This window comes from Vanessa tameamea, chromosome 11, assembly GCF_037043105.1.
Source record: "Vanessa tameamea isolate UH-Manoa-2023 chromosome 11, ilVanTame1 primary haplotype, whole genome shotgun sequence".
NCBI lineage: Eukaryota > Metazoa > Arthropoda > Insecta > Lepidoptera > Nymphalidae > Vanessa > Vanessa tameamea.
In genome coordinates, this window is record NC_087319.1 from 10433800 (window position 1) to 10457913 (window position 24114).

General features: G+C 30.7%; 1 protein-coding gene across 1 annotated transcript in view; it reads left to right on the plus strand.

The window, feature by feature from the left end:
- LOC113396173 (protein PF3D7_1417600-like) overlaps positions 1–24114 on the plus strand; it is a 580968-nt gene that overhangs the window by 397219 nt on the left and 159635 nt on the right. The gene's annotated exons all lie outside the window — the stretch shown is intronic.

The following is a 24114-nucleotide window of genomic DNA, read 5'->3' on the forward strand; positions in this document are numbered from 1 at the left end:
ATTGTTGCATTTCGCTACTGTACCTACTGGTATAAAGGATACAGCCATTAGACGGGAACTCATACCACCAGCAACCCCATCTGCCAGTCTGCCTACTACCTAAATATATATAGGTGTCCTTACGAAGTTTTTCTGCGCAGCCGCACACAAAATGAAGTAACGACAGACACTATAAATTTATTGTGGCCCTCACACTCACCTTAGTCGAAAAACAGGCACAGATATCGCGTCATTTTCTGTATGGGTGATTTAAGACCAACAATTTTCTACTACATCATTTTTATCTGTCTCCTAAGTTTGTCCAATATTTTTTGGACTTTCATTGTAACCGAACATATGAATTACACCTTATAGATACGCCTCTACTTTTTGATTTACATACAATTTAAAAACATATGGCTGTTATTACTGATTTATTCAAAGTTTTACTTTCAATCAGTGAAAATTACGGATGTATCGGTTTCCTATAAACCGTATCAGTATTTCGCTCCACTGACATTGAGCTTCAGTTCACGTGCTTCAGCCCGTTGCTATCTTAATCTGTACATACATCTCAGCGATACCCGATGCGTATCTAAAACCATACGTTGATATATACGATATAACGATACGCTTATACACTAACGTTTAAGCGAACAAAATAAACTTGCTCAGTCTTTGTTAAAGTTTTAGATATTAGTTTGCATGAAGTTTTCAAATTTTGAAAATAAAACAAAAATATATAAAGTTCTCTCGAACCAAGTCGTGTTTTTAGTATGTTCATTTTCTGTTTGTGTTATTATATTAAGCTTGCTTACTCATTCATATTATTCACCTTTATAACAGAAGTACTCATTCCGACCAAATAAAGTCGTTTATTACAGCCGACGACTACTACAAACTAACTTGGACCTTTAGTCATTGTATGTAAGGTTACGGTATATTGAGGATGACGTTAACTATACGGATAGCAAACGCCTATAGAGGTTGTAATAATTACATCTTCATTGTGGCTTGTATACTGCCACTGAAAGTGTTAACACTGTATAACTAATTTTATTTATTCTAGGTACGACTCACCATCTATTCTACCACTGTTATATTCTGCTCCTGTTAAAACGGTCAGTGTAATCACAGGCGCAAGTGATGTATTTTTCTTAAAATACAAATGTATATAGTATTTGGTGACAAACGCCTATTAAAAAAAAATCAAATATTTAATGATCTTATTAAATCAAATAATTCATCTTATACACGTGATAATTGAGAACTCAGTAGTTATGATCTTTACTACTTACTCAGCTCATTTAGCAAATTTCAACTGAACTGTACAATATTAATTTATCCGCGATAATCACCTGTCCAATGTCCTTTAGAATTATTATTTTACGCCTAAAGCCTAACACACAGTTTACGTATGAAAACAGTTGATATGCGTTTGTATAAACAACATATATTTTCCACGTAACTGACTTTGACTTGTAATAAATATATACATAAATATAAATAATTTCTGTAACCCATATACTAATAAGTACCGTGCGCTCAGCTATAGCTGAGATCGCCCAGTGGTTAGAACGCGTGCACTTAACCGATGATTACGGGTTCAAACCCAGACAAGCACCACTGAATTTTCATGTGCTTAATTTGTGTTTATAATTCATTTCGTGCTCGGCGGTGAAGGAAAACATCGTGAGGAAACCTGCATAAGTCTAATTTCAACAAAATTCTGCCACATGTGTATCCACCATCCCGCATTGGAGCAGCGTGGTGGAATATGCTCCAAACCTTCTCCTCAAAGGGAGAAGAGGTCTTAGCCCAGCAGTGGGAAATTAATAGACTTTTAATGTAATGATGTAATATACTAATACGCTTCAAAACGAATAAGCTAAAATAGCCCAGCCTTTATTAATATTTATAGATATGAATTTGAAATTTTGAAACTAAAACAAAAAGTATGTTCATTATCTGTTTGTGTTGTGTATTAAGCTAATTTACTCATTAATTTTATTAACATTTATAACAAGAGTGCTAATTCCAACCGAACGAAGTCGTATATACTGCCACTGAAAGTGTAATACTTCATGACTAGGTTCCGCTTTTCTGATTGAGCTAGAGTCGTCAGTAATGAACCACGACAACATCTAAGATCACGTGCTTGAAGACGAATTGTCTTGTAATGAATTGGTTATTTTTTAAAGCTATTTCTGTCAGTAGTAATTGTAATGGACGGAGGTAATCTTTCGCCTATTTACTCACCGAGCTTCGTGTTCGAAGTTCAACATTCATTATTTTTATATTTTTCGGTATAAAAAATATGTCTGAATGAATACGGATAAAAATGTATTGTTGTGCAAGAATTAATGTTCCTTTGTCCAAAAAAACATTTTCTCTGAAAGGCATGTTATGTTTATTGGTCGAATTGAAGCAAAATCATTTTTTTTTTCTAATAATCCGATTGATATGGCGTTTCTTGTTATCGTTATGTATGGCGAACAAAGGCTATACCTATTGTGTGCAAGAGTCAGCGTAGTTTACTTGGAGTTGGCTTTGTGCAAGCCCGTCTGATTCGTAACCACACAGTCTTCAGATATTGTAGCGCCAAACGGCAATGCTTATTATTGTGTCCCGGATTGAAGATTCACTAGGCCTACGATTTTTTTTAAATGAAATATTTTTAATCCATTCTCCTGCACAAAGTTGTGACAAACAGTTAATTAATAAATGAAATGAATACCAGTTTTCTTTCTTTCGTCATATAACTAAAGAATAACTCTAAACAGTAGAATAAAAGTAATTCTCGTAAACTACAAATAAATAAAATATTAATGTTTGATTAATATTAAGAACGATAATAGAAAGGCATTTTATGAACACAAAGCAAAATTACATTTAAAATTAACCGCTTTGTAGCGATCAACCTTTCTCTGTTATTTAATATCGCACTTTGAATACTATATCTCTGCAATTCCTGACTTGTATTTTAATACTCTATTAGATATTAAATGCATAAATAATATTACATTAACAGCCTGTAAATTCCCACTGCTGGGCTAAGGCCTCCTCTCTCTTTGAGGAGAAGGTTTGGAGCAATGCGGTTTGGTGAAAGACAAATGTGACATAATTTCGTTGAAATTAGACACATGCAGGTTTCCTTACGATGTTTTCCTTCACCGCCGAGCACGAGATGAATTATAAACACAAATTAAGCACATGAAAATTCAGTGGTGCTTGCCTGGCCTTGAACCCGCAATCATCGGTTAAGATGCATGCGTTCTAACCACTGGGCTATCTCGGCTCAGCATCTCAGCTCAATATAATTGTAAAAAATATTTAATATGGCATAAATAAGTATAGTATAAGGCAAAATCCGGTCAGCGTTGCATAAAGAGGTGAAAAAGAAGGCTCGCAACTTATTGTTACACTGCGGGCGGCCGCGGCTGTGAATAGGCACATGGCAGTTCACCAGACATGCTCCGATTTCCACAAATGTTTTTCTTTACGGAGCACGAAATGAATGATAGCAAGCTAAGCTCTAAAGAATTTAATAGTTTTTTTGTATAATTTGAAAGGTGGACGGGCAATTTGTCACCCGATGGTAAATCGTCACCACCACCCATAGACATTTGCGCTGTAAGAAATATTAACCATTCTACTAAGACACTGTGTCCCTTGTGCCTGTAATTAGACGGAGTTCTCACTCGAGTATATCGAATAGAATCTAAAATTATTTTCAAACAATTAATTTTGATAATTCATCAACGTAATTCAAGTAATTGGTAGGACTGTGTGCAAGTCAGTTACCATCAGGTGGCCCATTTGCTGGTCCCGCCTACATGTAGCATAAAAAAGTATTATGTATTGAAACAAAGAACAAAAACTGATTTTTTGAGTAGCGTCTTCAATAACTATGCATGGGGCCATCTCCATTTTTTATTACAAAGTCCCACCAATATAAAGTTAAACTTATTTTTTTTACACGTGCAATAAAAAAAATATTTATATTTAGTCAAAGGACTTAAATTATTTTCTTTCAAAAAGGAAATAAAAGAATGTACCCTTTGAGTAAACATCTAACGGTAATCATTTCATAAAAAAATATTTACGTTCCGCGCCATATTGGAAGAAAATTCGAACAAAATAGACTAAATACTGCTTGAAAGATTTGCGATACTTGTCACATTACTGCTTAAAATATTAACTTTATTTTTAGCGACATTTAAAATCAGTAACGCTTTACAGTTCGTTTTGAATTTAATCTAAAACATGTTTAGTATATTCCAAGCACAAGAGGACCAATAAACAACATGGACGTCGAATTGACACGATATTATTGGTCGAGAGCTTGAGTAATCTATGATATTTTGTTTCGGACGTCGACAAAGCTGTTATCGGAAAGTTTGAAGTAAAATGAAAGTGGAATTATGTTGTATTATAAATAGCTAGTGCACAATATATCTATGGTTTGTTTCATTCCTTTTCATTCATATAATTGAGTATACGTGAATACTAATGACAATATGCAATATTTCCTTTTAAACCGCTGTACCCCATTTGAATATCAACATTATCACGAACCGAGTACGAGCGTCACGTCTCCCCGTAACGATTCCCCAGAAGCGTTGTATGCAAAATTTTTGTGACGTAGATATTACTTATATACAATAAATGTACTAAATGAAGTTTTTTAAAATTTTGAACTAATTAAATTATGTTTTAGAATTAAAACGTTTTCGCTCATTGTTTGACCTCAAAGATAAATAATCTTGATTATTTTCTTTTTGTTAAGTCACAATAATTATTTATAGCTATTGTTAACCGTTATGTTGGGATGGCGCTGACGACAAGCTATTAATAAAATATGTATCTTTTATACTATCATCATATTATTTTTATACATCGAAATATACGTATTGTATATTTACTTAAGAAAGCTCTACGTGAAGCTACTCGTAGAATTTAAAAATATTTATGATCTTACGTTAACTTGTATTTTACTAAGAGTTTTACTTTAACTACTTTTTTAACTACTTAACTACTTTAAGTATTTATTTTAACTTATATTCTACTTTTTATACATAAATTTATTAATTTTCTTAAATATATTGTAGCGACTACAAAAAAGGAGTTTCTCAATTCAAATATATGTATTATTATTTGTTCAGAACCAGGTACCACGCATCTATTGGGTACTTTAAATACCACCTACCATAAATTAAACAAAAGACATTATAGTGTCTTTAATTTATTGTATTCATTTATGAACTCATAATTTAGTTGTCATTTATAATAACACTACGAGTGTCTTTAAAGGTTAGGGTAACATTTTTTTTGTATAATTTTCGTATCATACAACAGATGGACTACCAGTTTTGACGGCAAAATTTAATAATAAAATTACTCAATAAATTGTCAGCACCATTCACGATTACTATAAGTGACAATCGATTTTGATATTTTGTTTATCCAATATATAATAATTATCTCAGTAATTTATTATGATTCTAAGTCATTTTATTTTCTATACAATAGAAAATAAAACCCATTGAAAATATATACAGAATAAATAATGATATAGTATCACGATACTTTATATCGATTCGCTTGACTGTAGTAGTTGCTCTTATACACGCGTACGCAGTTACACGCACACAATATTAACAGAGAAGCGGCAATTGGTATAAGGGCTCGTAATCAGTAAACTAACTCAGGAACGCTAAGATGTCTTGTAAGCTCGAGCGTCACTCAATACTAACAAACGCCAATAATTTAACGAAGGGGGATAAGCTTTCGTCACTGAATAGATAGACAATAATATAAGAGTTGGTTTAATGACAAAAAAGATAATCAAACAATCTCATAGATGCCGTGGTAATGCTGTAATCGAAACACAACCAAATGTATATTTATATGAAGTTCCAATTTAAATAATATCAACAATCGTCAGGTAGGTATTACTCACCGGAAAGCATGTACAGGAAACTGTACAGTGAAACAGTTTCGGCGCTGCCGTAAATTTGAAAACATTATACAAGATAGATTCATAGATTCCACATATGAAACTCGGTTAGCAATCACTTAGTCGTGCATGGCTAGTAGTGTATGTAAATTTAAAACTCTGTCCAATTGATTTGTTCAAATTGACATTCTTTCGAATTGAAGAGTACATTACTTGATTAGATTTAGTTATTTATTTATTAACAGTTAAACTTGCAAATCTATAATCACATAGCATCAAAATGTAGGTAATATTCGAAGAATTCAAATATAATTGAATCTTAAGACACGGTATAATTACTAATTAAATAATGACTATCCTAAACCAACATAAATAGTTAACTCGCCACTGTAATATCACCTACAACTTTGTTTTGGAACTAAACATCTGAGTCCTAACTAATTTACATCTCGTTAGCATGTTACGCTTTTATTCCCAGCGGTTCTTAATTAGCAGACCGGGGATCGCTGGTGGTGTAACTTTAAGTGTTCCACGACAAAATTGAGTACATAATTAAAAATAATTGTTTCAAAAGAAAATATACTAATTTTATTAAAAGTCAACTTCACAAAATTAAATTATGCGATAATTATGGTGGAAATATTTTTATGAAAGTAATTCTTTGGAACCGTGGTGTTCTGAATTTTATTTTTTGTATTTTCATACTGGATTTAATTTTGCGAGCAAATTACTTTTTCTCAATGAGCCAAAGTTTCAAAAAGATTGACAACTTCAATTTTAAATGTCATTATGTATCGAATTAGTGTTTCTTGAATAAAAAACAAAATTCAGTTTTTATCGACTTCCGAAATGTTGGGAACCACTGGACTAGACTAAGCTACTGAGACGAAGCTATTAGAAGTTGTCAGGGTTCGCCAGCTCTTGGTAGACGTAAATATTAAAACCTTAATAAACTTTTACAACAATACGTGTACTACCTTAGTTAATACAATAAAAAAAATACCAGGTTATGAAAAAACCATTCCACCATCGACCGCTAATTTATCAACTGTCTTGTGTATTCAAGGGTATGGGTCAATAATATACAACAACACAAATATTAAATAATAATAATCATTTAAACTGTCTATTCAATTATTTAAATAGTATTGCCGTTAATGGAATAAATACCTCTGATGTGTAGACGAGTTAACTAAAATTGATCACGTACATTGTTCCGAAACTTGCAAATTAATTGCAGATTCAATTAGATTGTTTTCAATACTCTATCAGTTAGCAACAATCGCTCGTAACTCGAACTCGTAACAAAAATTTTCAGTATCATTGCATAACGCATGTAGCACGAATAATTTATGACTATGAGTTAACAACATTCCATACATTGAATTAAAATGTGAAAGGAATAAACTTAATGACGAGTCCGCAAGTGCGTGAAAGCGTTCAAATGCGTAATAAGCGCGCAGAAACGCGTATACGTAAACGTGCGCGCTACGTGCAACGCGTAGTCGCTGGCCCATGGGGCCCAAAAAAAGCAGTCGCAGAAGAACACTGCAGTAGTTGATATCATACAAATTTATTTCTAGATAAGATGATAAAGAAATAGACGTGAGTGCTTGTGTTAAGGCTCTAATAATGACACTGTAATTTGATCAGAAACCACGCGGGTCTATTTGTTTTTAACCCTATTATTATTATTTATTATTCTATTATTTACGGGTAGTGTCGCTCTAAAGTCTCAGAAAATCTGTTTTATTCTCTGGCGACACTTTCATTTAACACCGAGATTATATTTGTAAAACAAGTAAAATAACTCGTAACGTAACACTTTAAATAGTTTTCCATACGTCATTGTCTATCACTTATGTGTAATCAAATATATTAAATATAATTATTATAACCGAAAATATTTATTTCGCATTATTATGTATAAAATAGTTGTTGTAATTAATTGTATAATGATTTGTTAAACTTTGATTTATATTACTTTATATTACGTTTATAATACGTTTAATTCTTTTTTTAAAAGATTGATCAGTCACGAGAAATATTCACATTATTGCGAGGTATTGAGAAATATATTAGTTGAAGAATATTATCAATATATATATTAAAATAAAAGTTTCTAATTATGTATTATTCAGAAATAAAAAATAACTTATACAATTTTGTACATGAATAAATTCACGTCAACATCCAACGACTTCCAAATGCTAACAGTCCATTTCCCGGGCGTCTCTTTAAATTAAGTCAAGGCTTTAGCTATGTTTTTTCTTAACGTTGCAATACTTGGCAAACATTTTTGGTATAGAGCCACGTTCGGGTCAATCATTAAGGATAATTTATTTCATTTATCTATAGAAATGTAGGGAAAAAGTAGTTCCTCTGTATTATCAATTTTATATTACTATAATGTGAGATGCATTCGAATATATCAGAGTCATCGTTGTTTGAAATAATTTAAGTCCTCCTTACAAAGCGGGATGCTCAAACTATATATTATTGTTGGAACTCCATACAGGAAAGCTTAACAACACGCGCGATAAAGATAGTCACGATATATTCTTGAGATTTAGTAGTTGTACAATAATAAAGTAATTACATAGAAGCTGCCAAGGGTAGTGCTTTGGATACTTAAACATTATATTTTATTTGTTCAGTCTTATGAACATTTTTTTAACGGAAGTTCTTTTTATAAATTAATATGTACAATATTAAACTTAGATGCCATAGGTTAAATGTTGAATTATAATTTGTATAAAAATAATACTTTTATAAAACCAATAATTACGTATAAATTATATAGGAACTACAATATTAAATGGATATCTTTAAAAGTATTCAGAGATGGTAAAAAAAGCTTCAATTTCACATCATTAATGTACCACAGGATCTAAGTCATGATGTCCCCTTTGCCCTTGATTACACCGGCTCACCCTTAGAATCTGACACTTGTCCCGGACACAGCATTCGAAATTATTTATATTCCCCAGTTGTAAGTGAGATGATTAATCGTATGAGTATGCACACAGATGAGCTCAAATCCCTACGTTACACACACATAAATTATTATCAATATAAACTATTTTGGTGACAGGAGGGCTGGTTCGTTTTTAGCCCAGAGGATCGGAATTGCGATTCAACAGGGAAATGCTGCTAGCATTCTTGCCACCATTCCACGCGGTCAAGATTTATACAGTATTTTTAATTCATATTTGTATATATTTAAGCACTTAATGTTATCAATTCTTATGTTAAAAAAACATCTTCTCGTTTATTATTGAATGAAATATGAATACTGTTATCATGTTATGCTAAGAAAATAACAGAAACGGGAGTAAAATTATTCATACATTGTATTTTCATAATAATATTATACGCTCGGTTGAGAAAATATTTATGTACAAACGTCGTTCCGCAAATTATATATTTAAATTCTGCTCAATCGTGTAAAAATAATCGTGTATTTTGTGATTTATATGAACAGTTTCTCTAAGACTTTCCGAACGAAAAAACCTAAATTATATCGAGATGATTTTAAGTAAGACCGCGAAATTTAAACACAGGTTTTATATAATTTGTATGGAAAATGAGGAGGATTTTTTGGAATGATAAAAATATAATAACAACCGGACAAGTGCGAGACGGACTCTCTCATCGAGGGTTACGTACAAATTAGTAGGTGCATATTAAAAAAAGTTTGAAGGTACCAATATCCAAAATATTTTTGGTAATGTTTAATTACAAAATTTTAAATTAAATAAGCAGGTATTCATAACAATGGTACATATATATATATATAAACTGTACTAGTACTACATACACCAACTTTTAGATACCTACGTATACTTATAAACAAGAAAAAGGATTTTTTTTTCATTCTTTGTCATAAATCTAAAACTATACGTCATAAAAATAATTAAAAATCTGTTTAAGCTTATGCCAATGAAGCCCTTTCATACGTAGTTACACTGGCTCACTTACCCTTCAAACCGGAACACAACAATGGTGAGTTTTCCTGTTTGGCGGCAGTATTCCTGATCAGTAGGTGGTACCTACCCACACGGGCCTGCACAAAGTCCTACCATTAAGTAAATAAGTTGATTTATTTATGTTATACGTATAAATCGATTAAAATAATTGATTACCACGTCTGGTCAATGTCTGAAAATTAGGAATTTCATATTTAATTTATTTTTAACTCGTTTTATGATGAGCTAGTGACTAGAGACATTATTAAATTTGCCGAGTCGAGTCAAATTATTTGTTAAAAAATCATTAACAAATAAAGCATATTATTCAACACAAAACTATAGCTAATAAAAAAGACCTGATATTTAGTGACTTTTAGAAAGGATATATCCTTATTGTATAATATATATATTTATATATTTAATATATATATAATATATTTATTGTATAATATATTATACATGTATTTAACTAACATAACTTTGTATTTATTTTAAATGTGTGAAAAGAGTAACTACTGAGTTTCTCGCGGGTTCTTCTCGATAGAATCGTGGTAGCTTTACTTTAATATAGTACTTCAGAAGTGCTTGTAAAAGCCTATTTGAATAAAATATATTTTTAGTTTCACTTGAAATTTTGAATTCAGCTCAGGAAGGGATGACTATTTCAGAAAAACAATATAAAAAACAAGTTCTAAATCAAAATCGAAAAATAAAGAACCATGAATAATTATATTTTTCTTCTGATAAAGTAGAAAAGTGAATTAAACTTGTTAATAAACAGAGTTACTTCTACTCATCTAAAATTTGCAAGTAAATTGAGTTTTAATGTTGTTATACGCGACCAAAATTAACTATTAGGGTCAATGACACTTAAGCGAAGTGAATTAAATTTTATATCTACATTATGATAGTTCATAACACATGTTACACGAAAACAGGCGCGTTGGGGAAAACTGTTAAAAAGGGCACGAACAGCGCCTACTAAAATAATTCTCTTCAACCGGTGGTAATTTTAAATTTAAATTAATCTTGTAAAAAGATGATTCAAAGTGCTCATATTAGCGTATTCTAATAAAGTATACTTTGGTATGATTTGATTTTGGACTTCAATCTGAAAATGGCGATCCCATTGAGATGACGTCATGGACATTACATTTTACGTTTAATTCAACATTGTAACATGACTATACAAAAGTACTTTCATAAGCCTACCTAAATAAAGGATATTTTGATTTTGGACATGAAGCTAACCGAATACAGACTAGCCTAAGAATACAAAGTTCCACGAAAGCCAGTAACTTTCTTGATGACTTTCCCAAGACAAGTGGCAAACAGAACCCGGTCAATGAAGAAATCGTAGATATATGAGAAAGTAACACCAAAAGACTAAGTCAGGCATCAAAGTATGAAAATATTCAAATAAAAAAGCAACTAGTCAACAGCACAGTCGTTAATAAATCAATGTATGCGCCTATTTTTTTAAAGTACGTTGAATGCAGTGTTTATAATATTACTTATAATTTTCTATTATTTTTTACTTAGATTCTTGTAAACAAATATATGGGTATCCTAATATAACATATTTTTAATCAATAAATTAAAAAAAATATATTAAAATGTGTCATATTGGTATCGCAATCCGTTTACTTTGGTTCTTAGTCCAAAACGCTGCTATAATATACGGATCCTAGATCACTCCATCATAGTTCATAAGCCTTTAATAACAATCAAATAACTCATTCTTACTACATACATATAAATTTATTATTGTACATTAAGATATCTACTTAAGCATCCTTTTAGTGTATCTGCGTTAAAGGTAGGTTGAATTTTAAACGCTTAAAGCAAGAAAAGTTTATTCCTGTGCCAAATTCGTGACGTAAAGATGAAGTGCTATAACCGTACGAAGCGTATACTATTCAATGAATTATTCAAGAACAAGCTGCGTACGTAAACCGCCTGAATCTGGATAACGAACACGATCCATCAAACGTTATACAATTGTAATATTCCTTTACTATATTTAAGCAATGTCTGAAAATTGATTAGTTTGTTCCAGTGCGAATACACGAGTAATATAATTTGGTTTAAACACTGATGGATTCGTTGATTACTCTTTTTTAATGAATCGCGAGTAACGTTTAAACATGTTTGAAATTGTCGTTTTCATAAAATGATTTATCAAAATACTACTTACTACTGGAATTTTTCATTCTGTATCTATAAAGTACTTTTCATCATTTTTCATTGATATGACGAACCTACTCTAGTTTTAATTCAACGTTTATTTGCATAAGAAGTATTAAAGTTAATACCTAGTCCTGAAATATATACAAAAATTAAAAATAGATACTGTATAAATCATGACCACGTGGAATGGTGGCAAGAATGCTAGCGGAAAAAATCTCTGGACAAAAAATGAATGATTATATTCATAAATAAAACAACCTTTATCAAAATCGGTTCAATGAATTACGCACGATCCTTGAAAAGATTTACAGCTTTGTAGTCGTATAGATATGACATTATACTCCGCGGTGGGGCTGACAGCAGGTGACGTGGAACAGTGAAATTGACTAGAAATGAGAGAGCACTTAACATCGGGGGCTCATATGGGTCTTCAGAAAGCAAACATAATTTTGCTTTTTATACTTTTTAAGACTCTTAAAATGCCCGATGATTATGTCTATTATGCGTTTTTTGTTGATGCTATAATTCTAATTTTTTTTTAATTTAGACTTATTTTAAATTTCATAAACAAATTCATTTGAGATTTTTGGTATTCAATTCCAAGGCGACAATAATACTAAATGTCTTCTTTCTACAGACAGCTATTAATATTAACAGCTGAGAAATGTTTTCGCATTTACATTTATTTTTTAATTTTAATCGTCTAAAATGTCAGTTCAATGTTTTTTCTTTTATTATTTTAAGAAAACAAACAGTTAATGTTATACGCACATTCAAGTATTAATTAATGTGTACATAAACCAATCAAGTTCACTTAAATCTAATTCATACATAACAATAAACGTGCATTTCAGTTACATTATAAATAATTAATTTACAAACGGGGACAAACTTTAAACAGTGAATTAAAATAAATTGTTACTAAATATTGGACTGTTGGTTCAAAATTGAATGACAAGATTAGAACCAACATTACAAACAACTTAATCAATAAAATAAAATAAATTTATAAGTATGGTTAAAAAACAAAATATCGCATACATTAAATTAAAGAAATCATAGTTATGTTTTATTGAATAATTAAATTGGATATTTTTTTTATGATTATTGTCAACATTAACATTGAATATGTGTTAATTATACTGATAAATAATCAATACACATGCACAAAGTACAAACGTCATAACGTATTTCTTGATGGCGGTGTATAAATGATCATATGTGTCGGTTAAAATTCCTTTACATAACGAAATAACCTCCAAACCTTCTCCTTAAGTAGATACGAGAAAGAAAACAATAGGAAGAGGAAAATAACAGCAAAATGACGCAGAACATTACGTGGAAATGAAAAATAAAAAAAGATTATAATTAGAATCAAATTTTATGGTAGGATTGTGCGGGCAATTAAAACGAGATGAGTTTATGACATTTATTTATATCTTACTTTAACAGTGCGCTATTTAAAGGAACGATATTAATTAATTGGCAATATCTCTCTAATGTTTTAGTAATGATATCATCGTTCACTACAACCCATGAAATACAGAATGTTAAAAAACTTACTAATATACTAACGGTTTAATTTAAGCCATGTTTTAGGATAGTCACGTTGTACAACCCGCACAGTCGTACATAAGCTTACTTCGAGAACCAGTAAAACACTTCACTTTTTACACTGATATTTTATTCTTCACGTATACATTATTATTTTTGAACTGAATATACAAACATTTCTCGAACATTAGTATTTACAACAATACCAAACGTTAGCGCGATTTAATTTCGGTACAGTGAAATCTATTATTTCAATAATAAAACATATTAGAAATTACTTTTAACTAAATACTTTTTGCATAGCTCTGATCTGACGTTGTATTTAAAAACTTACACCTAATGACACTAATCGAACTATAGCGATTATACACACGTGCATGGAGAGGCTCTTGATTTTATCGGCTATTCAATCGGTATACTTACAAAGTGTAGTTAATGCAAGTATTATTTCACTCACTTTAGATTTAAACCGAAATAACCCACGAGTGTAAAGGTCTCGACATTATAATAAAATTTCGTTTGTGGAAATTTTATGTCAACATTGCCTTACCTTACGCATTATAATCCCGTCGAAGTTATTTCTGGATGTGTAATTAATGTTTACAAATAAATTAAGTACTGAGTCATATAGCTATTTGCGATTTGCCAAAGTCAATACAACCATTATTTTTATTTTTATCTGTATGTCTGGTTGTTTGTCATCAGATGGCTAAAAATTACAAATAAATGTATAGGAGTATTCTAAGGTACCGTTCAGTCTTAATTTCATAAAAATCGGTTGACTCTATCAAAAGTTATAACAAGTTATAGTTTACATACATATTTATTTTATGATGAATATAAAATTTAACGCGGGTAAACCTGCGGGGCACAGTTAATAAATAATAAATGACGTTACGAAGCGTGGGTTAGATGACCCCGGCTTGCGAGAGACGGTAGAGTCCCGTACTCGAAGAAACACTACTATCTTTCTCAACAATTAAGATATATAAGTCAGTGTGTCCGTCAAATCATTATACACGTTTCAATCTCGAGCTGAGAGGAACAGTGAAGACAGAATATATCAAAATGAAATTAGCATCGCTTTTTCTTATCATAATGAGTGTGTTATCACTCTTTCTCGTGCCAAGTGAAGCGAGGCCGGGGAAAATACCAATAAACGCTATCAGGAAAGGAGCCAAACTTGTCGTGAGTGTCAATTGTTGATAATTGTTTTTGTTTAGAAAGCTTTGATTTATAAATTACATTGATAAAGTTGAATTATTGCGTCATAAATATCAACTCACAATCATGATAATGTTTTATGAGTAATGTTACAAAGTTTGTATTTTTATAGTTATACTGTTCAAGTAAACGCTGATTGTTGATTTAATAAAATGAATTTATATAGATTATTGTTTTGTCATCTTTAGGCGTTTACATTATTTAGTATTAAAGTAATATTTTAATAATAAAGATTTAAAATGTACATATAAATATTTTGATACTTTTGTTCTAGGGTAAAGGAATAAAAGCAATCAACTTTGCGGATACCGCTCACGACATATGGGGTGCACTACATAAGAAGAAACATTAAACAGCATCATTACTGTCTGTATATTGTTATATACACAACATCATTTTAAATCAATTTGTATGAATACCAAATCAGTTATTATGTAGTGTTTAAGTATAAGCTTAATTATTATAATAAAAAATAAACACAAATGTATTTTTTATTTACCTGATATCTAATTTAGATAAATAAATAATTGAAAGGTTATATTAAGCTTACTTAAAAACATTGTCATAAAGATATTGAAGACATAGCTTGGGCTAGTATATTGAGATTCCTTGTAGGGATGAAAATTGTTTTGGGAAGAAATTAAAAAGGCCATCGAAACTCTATAAACATCTTAGTTACCAAACTGCATTGCCTGGGGAAATTCCATTTGGAATTATTAGTAACATCTCTCCCAAAATGTAAAAGTGTCTCAGAGTTTGAATCAATACTTAAAATTCATAAACAGTTTATGGCAGGTGCACAGGTTAACACAGTCAGTTTGGGTTCGAAAAATAACCCCCATTTGAACCCCATTGCCGAAAACTGAACTGCTCTCACCTCTGGGCGGGTGCTCCTCTGTACCAGCTTCTTCCATTTGACCGTACGCAGAGCGGCTCGAATTATCGACGATCAAGCCTTTCTTGTTCCGAGGAATTGTTTGAAATAATTCCAAAGCGCGATTTTTTAGACATTTTCTTCCTCGCACAACCAGTCTGTGGAACCAGCTTTCGCCGGCGGTTTTTCCGAACCGATACGACTTGGGAATCTTCAAGAAAAGAGCGTACTCTTTCCTGAAAAGCAGGCAACGCACCTGCAAGCCCCCCGGTGTTGCAGATGTCCATGGGCGGTGGTAGTCGCTTTCCATCAGGTGAGCCTCCTGCTCGTTTGACCCCTATAACATAATTAAAAAAAATCTATATCTGTATAAATTTGCATTAAATTTGTAGAAATATCATATTATTGAAATTATGAGTGATTTATATATTCTGCTGAGTAGGCTTCTGAATTATTCTAGTTATACTTTAATAAAAAACAAATATTTTCAAAAAAATATATAAGGTTAGAAAAATAATAATTAGGAATTAATTAATCTAGCACTAGATTTTAAATCCTGATCTAATAACGGAACATATTATTTTTATAGTATAACGAAAAGAGATCTTACCAAAACACTTTTTTTACGAACGGTTTTTTCAATAATTGTTTTCGTTGTCGTATTCATTTTTGCAACTGATTTATGACTCGTCGAATATTTATATCGAAATAAAAAACAAAATTACGGAGCAAACTTCAGCAATTCACGATACTGCAGCGTCATACTGCTCATCAGATGTCATCGTATCTGGCTTCTGATCAACATATTTCAGCCATAAAAAATAACAAGGGTATTTAATACAGACAAATAATAAATAAATTAAACAAGGATAATCCCTTGAAACGTTTTAAAATAGTACTTCAAGAAGTACTTATATTATTAGACCAGTGACCTGCCCCGGCTTCGCGATGAATGCGTAATTTATTAAAAAGAAAATGAGAAGTGCGCTTAGCGAGAGAACATAATATATTGTATATACATATATTTTATAACGTTTATCTATTAGTTGGAATAAGTATATAAAGTGAGATATTATGTATATGAATAATAATTTTACTATGAAACATAAATTAAAATGTGTCTACGGCTTATATATAGACTAACCCGTTTCGCTGGGAGTTTTAAAATGTATTAAAAATTAGTTATTTATAATAATAATTGCATTGGAGCAGCGTGGTGGAATATGCTCCATACCTTCTCCTCAACGGGAGAGGAGGCCTTAGCCCAGCAGTGGGAAATTTACAGACTGATTATGTTTATGTTATTTATGTTATAATAATAATTATTATTATTGTAAATGGAAGAAATATATTTTTTGTTTTGAATATATTTATTGAACAAATAAGACAATAAAATAATAATGAATAGTAGAAATAATAATGTTTATAATAGGAACACCAAATTAAAAAAGAAATTTAATTTTTGCCACAAACATAATCGGCCTCAACTGTCACTCGTTCAATATTTTCGACGTTGAAAACTCGGAAGTCGAAACCCAGAAGAAATATCGTGGTCTAGCTCCACACAGTTTCCATAAAAACAAACATATAATAATCCATAAAAAAAAAAAAACAAAAAATAAAGTTTAAAATGAAGTGTTAACCAGTGGAAGAATTTACTTCATCTAAAGAAAATATTTTAAGAAAATAATCTGAACGCGTAAAATTAAAATACATACTTGGTGGTGCTGGATGACCATACCAAGAACTTTAAGTTCATCACGAACCATGTTGAAGTGAGTGTGGCCATCCATCTTTCGGATGGTGAAACCAAAATAACATAATAAATAACAATAACATATCGACCGAAAAATCTGTTATTCAAAAAATAATTTATCAATTCCATGAAGATAGAAATAATAATTCAAGAAAACATTTACACATACGAATAAGATGCTCCTTGTCGATAAAAGAACGAGGAGAGGACGTCGCACGTTCAGTATGTTTTAAAATTATAATTTAAATCATAAAATAATTAACAAAAGTAATGCTGAATGAATTGTACTTTTCACGAATGCCAGATAAACAGATAGTAAATTTATAAAATAACTTTATTCAGTTTACAAATAAAACAATGTACATTTTGCAATCGACTTCAGAAGAGTCGAATTTATATGTATTTCTTAGTAAACCTGGGCAGCACCACTGAAACTTCATACTTATTATATTATTATTATTATATATTAACACTTAATTAGTGTTTATATTTCATCTCGTGCTTGGCTGAGAAGGGAAACATCATGGGGAAACCACATGCAGGTCTGATGAAAATCTGCCACATGCATTAGAGCAGCGTGGTAGAATCAGCTCCAAAACTCTTCTCAAAATGGGGCCTTAGCCAAGGAAAGCTAAGGAGACAAGCTGTTATTTGATAATTGGTCGATGCTGTGTGTTTTCCGTTCATTTCAACCCGGTACAATTGTTAAAGAATCATGTGATCTAATGGAATAAGTTGACAACATATTGCAAGTATTTAAAGTCCTTATAAAAAGTTACCAAAGCTTCAATTTTGTTTGTATTTTACATCTACAAGGTGAACATAATTATAACAAAAATAATAGTCAATTAATGTCAAAAGTTACTCGTGTTTAAGTATCTCATACATTTTCAACAAACAACGGAATAAAGATTCTTCTAAGAAGGAACGATTTACTTTCTCGAAAACACTAATAGGATTTATTTTTATGCTGTGAAAGTTTAGTTTATTTGCAGACAATAAAGATCTTTAGCTTTATAAGTTAGCTACTAGACCAACGGCGTAGTGAACAACACAGCTTCAATGCAATAACTTATTGGTAAAGAATAACAAATCGTGTCCTAGATTTATAAAAGCGTAAGTATGTCAACAACAAACAATTAAATACAAATGTCAACACGATACTTGAAAAAAATATTACACACTCCTCTGATAAATAAACGTCTTTACAATTTCATTTCAACAGAATGTATTGAGAACACAATATTAGGAATACGGACTGTTTTATTAATCTTTTTCAACAAACAATTGTGATATCATTTTCGATAAATACAATTCGGCTTCATTTGATAATACTGATAATGAAATGTATCAATGAAATTGATAATTATATTATTGTTATTTTACTGTATAACGTTTGGGCAGGATTTGTTCTTCTTTCTCTTTTTTTTACAGTTATGATTGTACAAATACGTGCGAGCGCCTCCAAAAACAATTTGATGGCGTTAAACTTATAACTTGCATGTTGTACGAAGTTTTCCTTCCTGTCTTATCTAACAAGAGTTTAAAACTAGAACTAACCATTTTCAAAACAAGGACATATGTTCAATAAGAACAAAGTTGCATTTCGAGTCCGCGCGGATTCCTCCTGGACCGATAAATTCTAATGTTGATTGCGACTTCCTCCTTCTAAGTCTCTTGAGTTCGTAAGCGGTATTTCCTTAGATCCAATATAGACAAAGTTTAGCAGTCTCGAATTTGTGCTTACGTGAATTTATATATAGATATTTCCTTAAATACGCAATAACGACCAAAAGGTATACAACAATCGTCCGTTTGTTCGCTCACTTCTTCTAAACTACTCATTAGAGTTCCAAATATTTGACTGTATAATATGCTTATATTGAATAGTTATTAGTGGACAAATTAAATCTCATGAAAACAAAACAATAGGTGCTTTAACGATACTACTATGAATGCTTACTCTAAAAGGTTAATTAAATTGATTTTAATTAGTATTTCATTAGCTTAATTAACATAATTTAAAATTTCACTCAGGCAGAGTTACGTAAAATTATTCTGTTGATAAAGGACTTAATCAAGAAAAAGTTTGTTTTAATGATTTGTAACTTATAATTTTCAGTAATTGCTAAGGAAAAATCTCTAATAGTATTTAATTACGTAAAGACAAAGTCATGAGTAGCTACTCTTATTGAGACAAAATATATAAATTGTTGCCTCTTTGCAGACACGTATGTGCCATCAAACATAAATGTCAAATCAATCATATACACAAAATAAATCTATACATGTTTAATTCCTTGTATTCGGTTCGACGGTAAGTATTCGCGTGACTTTCTTTATTTTATGGCATCGGCACACGGGCGGACCAATGGGTCACCTGAGTGGGAAGTGTGAGGGAGTGCTCCACACAGCCCATCGACATCGATAGCTTATCTAGAAGGGCTTATTATCATTTTTTTTTTAAAGTTGTATAATAATTATATGAAACCTTAAAGCCTTACCATTAAACCTTCTCCCTTTGCTATACGGTAGTTGAAACGACATTCATTAGTAGTAAGCGCTGAAAAATAAGGTTATTCTTCTTTGAAATTTAATTGATAGTTTTTTTTTTCATGTTTATATATAAGCACCTTAAAAATTAAGATTACTATGAACGACAATCGATTTTAATATTTTACTCAGTTTTTAGTTTTATATATTAACTGTTAATATACCCAATGTATTATAATTATTTCAGTAATTAATTATGAAATCACATGCTATTTTATTTTCTATACAATTGAAAATAAAATTTACGAGAAATATATACGGAATAAATATTGTAATAGCATCATGATACTTTATATTCATTGGCTTGACTATAGTAGTTGTGATTATACGCACATACATATGTAACTACACGCACACGAGCTTAATAATGACAGAAATTGACAAGCGGCAATTGGAATACGCTTTCTTGAAGGGACGTCTAATGACTCTGTGCAGCTGGAGATCATGTGTGCTATACGCTGACTAAATTACAATATAAATGCATCAAGCATAGGGTATAGACGACAGCCAATTTGTGAAACAACGATACTTAAGTAACATTTAAAGAGAGTTAGATCGCGGGGCACAGCTAGTGTCTATCTGCAGAAGACATAGGGGCTATAATTTTAATGTAACAAGATTTGTAGTTCAATTTAATTTTTTAGAGCCATATGTAGTACTAAAAATCGATTGTGAAGATGAATATAAATAAAAACATTTATAAAAAAATTAAAACAACAGAAACAATACACCAAAGACGCAAACAACGTCGACTGTCAACAATGTACTTAAATTTAAAAAAAGTGTGTCACAGATTAGATTATAGCAAGCTTTTCAAAATGAAATCGTTAGGATTTGGATCATAAACTATATTGTGATATTGAACGATGTTCTGTCGTGTCATGCCGCAGTATACAGACTACTCATAAATTCGAAGCCTATTTTATAGTCGACTGAACCTCTAGTGAAGTTTCGCGCTAGTTCATTGTACGTCACATAACGTTAAGCAAGATTGTGTCTAGTAACCGCGCGGACTGCTCATCTGAGCTGACGAAATAATGATCCTCTTATAAATCGTTATTTATCGGTTCATGAATTGAAAACAAGACGGCTGAATAAATATCTAGAAATAGGAATTCAAGTTGAATTAATTATTAAACGTTTATCGTCATAGAACTTGGTGTAAGTAATATTGAAATATTATTTCTCGTAAACACTTTGATGATATTGTTTTGTAAAAATAATACTCAATTGGTTTAAAATAAGGGATAACATAAATAAATTAATTTTAACACTATACCGAGAAAATAATATAGATAGAACAACACATCTTGCTATTTTTATAAACCTTCAAGTTCTATATAATGCTTCGTTGTCACTTTGTTTGATATAACGGTTCGAATCGATTCGGATTTTGGTGTTTTTATATAGTTTATATGTACATAATGAATAAAGATATTCTTTTTACATATAAAATGTGAACATCAACTTAGAAAAAATACAATTGCACGAGGTCTTTTCTGTGGTCGTTTATACCGTCATAATAGGTACAATTGATCTACAAGTTATATAACGATTAATAATTATACCAGTATACAGAATAAATTGTTATTACTTGGTTAATTTTATAAACTTAATAATTCTCAGGTAAAAATAAAATCATTATTGACAAGAACTTCCCATTTGACAGTAATTTTATTTCTAATTTTACACAGGATTACTTAGGATTACATTTATTTTTAGGAAATCGGATACAATAACAAAATATATATTTATTAGATATTATTTTAACTGCATAAATAAGTATTTCTAACGCGATTAAGGAATTTGTTTATTGAAAACACGCCATTTAAATAAATCTTTATATACAAGACTACATATACACTTCATTAAAATAACAAAGACAAGAGCCGATCATATGCTTTGTCCTTTTTTTAAATATTCGAAGGAATGTCGACATCAACAATACTAAGGAGGTGAACGTAATATATCTTACGGCTCAGTTTTGCTATATATACGTCTCTAGTAAAACATTAGTGATCCTGCATCTCATAAATATTTTAAATTTATATCATAATAACTTTCATTTTAAGAAGCAGATTCTTAATTGCCTTATCATACGCGTAACGGAGACTGCTGCATCGAGCGAGATCAAGAACTGCAACATCAAAATGGACAGAGAAAGTTGAGTTCCACAGGTAAACGGCACTTTCACATACATATATAATGGATCAGTACGTGTAAGTAACCAGTATAAGGGATATCGTATAGTGTAGTATTTAATATTTAATTATACAAAACGCCGTTATACATTATCATATTATTATACAATTTTAAAATTAATAAAAAAAAATAACCCAAGATGCACTTACATATTTGTTGAGATATATGTATAGAGCAAAAAACATACTAAACTACACGATATAGGTATTCCTTAAATAAATAAAATAAATAAGTACCTAATTTATTTCCAATTAAAAACGTTTTAATAATTAATTAACAGGGACATCAAAGTAACCAAATTTACGTACAGAGTCCTAATTTTTTCATGATTAAAGTAAAAAATTAACGCACAATATTCGACAAGAAATTAGTTTTTAAAGAGCGAAAGATACTCGGAGGAATCTGTTTACTACTGCTAGGCAGATTAACTAAAGTCTATTCCAATCGAAGATGGAATGAATTTAAAAAACCATACGATTTGCTAATAGCTGTGCTATATTGAGTAATACTTACAGATATAGGTATTGATGAAATACAGACAAATTAAAGATAAATATGGTGCTTCCAAAACTATAAGTAAATATAAAATATAATCAAAACTACAGCCAATATTAATTCATTGAATATAAATATTAGTACGTGGATTTTGGAAGCATAAAGGCTGATAATGCATACGAAAAATAAAAAGGTATCAAATTCTTTGAGTTGTTCTTCGAGTAGCTTTTCTATTACTTCTTGTATAATTTTTTGTTTGAAAATCAATATTAGGGTGGAATCGTATTCAGAAATCATTTCAACGGTATCCATGAAAAGCTCTTTTGCTTTATATGTAGACTTAAAATGGTCATTATGCATTCTTCGTGGAGCTACTTCGTATGTACGACTTCAAATGTCCTCAAATATATCTGCGTCATTAAGCACATTAGAGTCTGAACATTTCTTCCGCAGTTAGAATTTATTTTACCATTCAGTTCAGCATATTTGCTAAAAATATCAATTTAATTTATATTATAACTACGTTTTGTTGATGTGTGTATTATTTGTTTTTTTTATGGTAAGTATTAATTAAGTAGGTACGACGGCAGCGTAGGTTCCAAAAAAACCAAAATCACTTAAATCAATTTATTAAAACTACAATTTAAATTTATTACTATAATTACAAGCTGCTCTGATCAATATGAGATACAAGAGTGACCATTTAAAAAAGAATTTATACTTAATTTAAATTCACACAGAATTACCAAAACGTAGAGTCATCAATTTTGTTATTAATTTCACTGAACACATTTCATCGCTTGAATCACGCCACTGCACATAACTTAATCAGCAGATCAAGCGATGCGTATACATAACATATTTCAAAATGTTTTTAAGAGCCATACCTTTGTCACCTTTTTTTACTTTGTTTGGTAAATATTGGTGAGCTTAAGTGTTATAGACAAAAACGTGAATTTTCGACCATATCGCTAACATTTATTCGTACAATTCGTACAACAGTTATTCGTGCAATTTATAACCTGGGCCCAAAAGATTCGTTAAGAGATAAATTTAAAGAAATTAAAATAATGACTGTCGCTTCTCAATTTGTTTTTGATAATGTTATGTATGTACGCAAAAACATAAACGATTTTCCCAGAAATTGTGACGTACATTCTATTAACACTAGGAACAAGAATAAACTTGTTACTCCAAGTACCCGATTACACAGGGTTAGTAACTCTTTTTTGGGGCAATGTATACGTTTTTACAACAGGATCCCAGAAAACGTTTAAAATTATTCAATTATAAAATTCAAAAGAATCGTTAGAGAGCGTTTGTGTGCTAAAGGATATTACAACACTAATGACTTTTT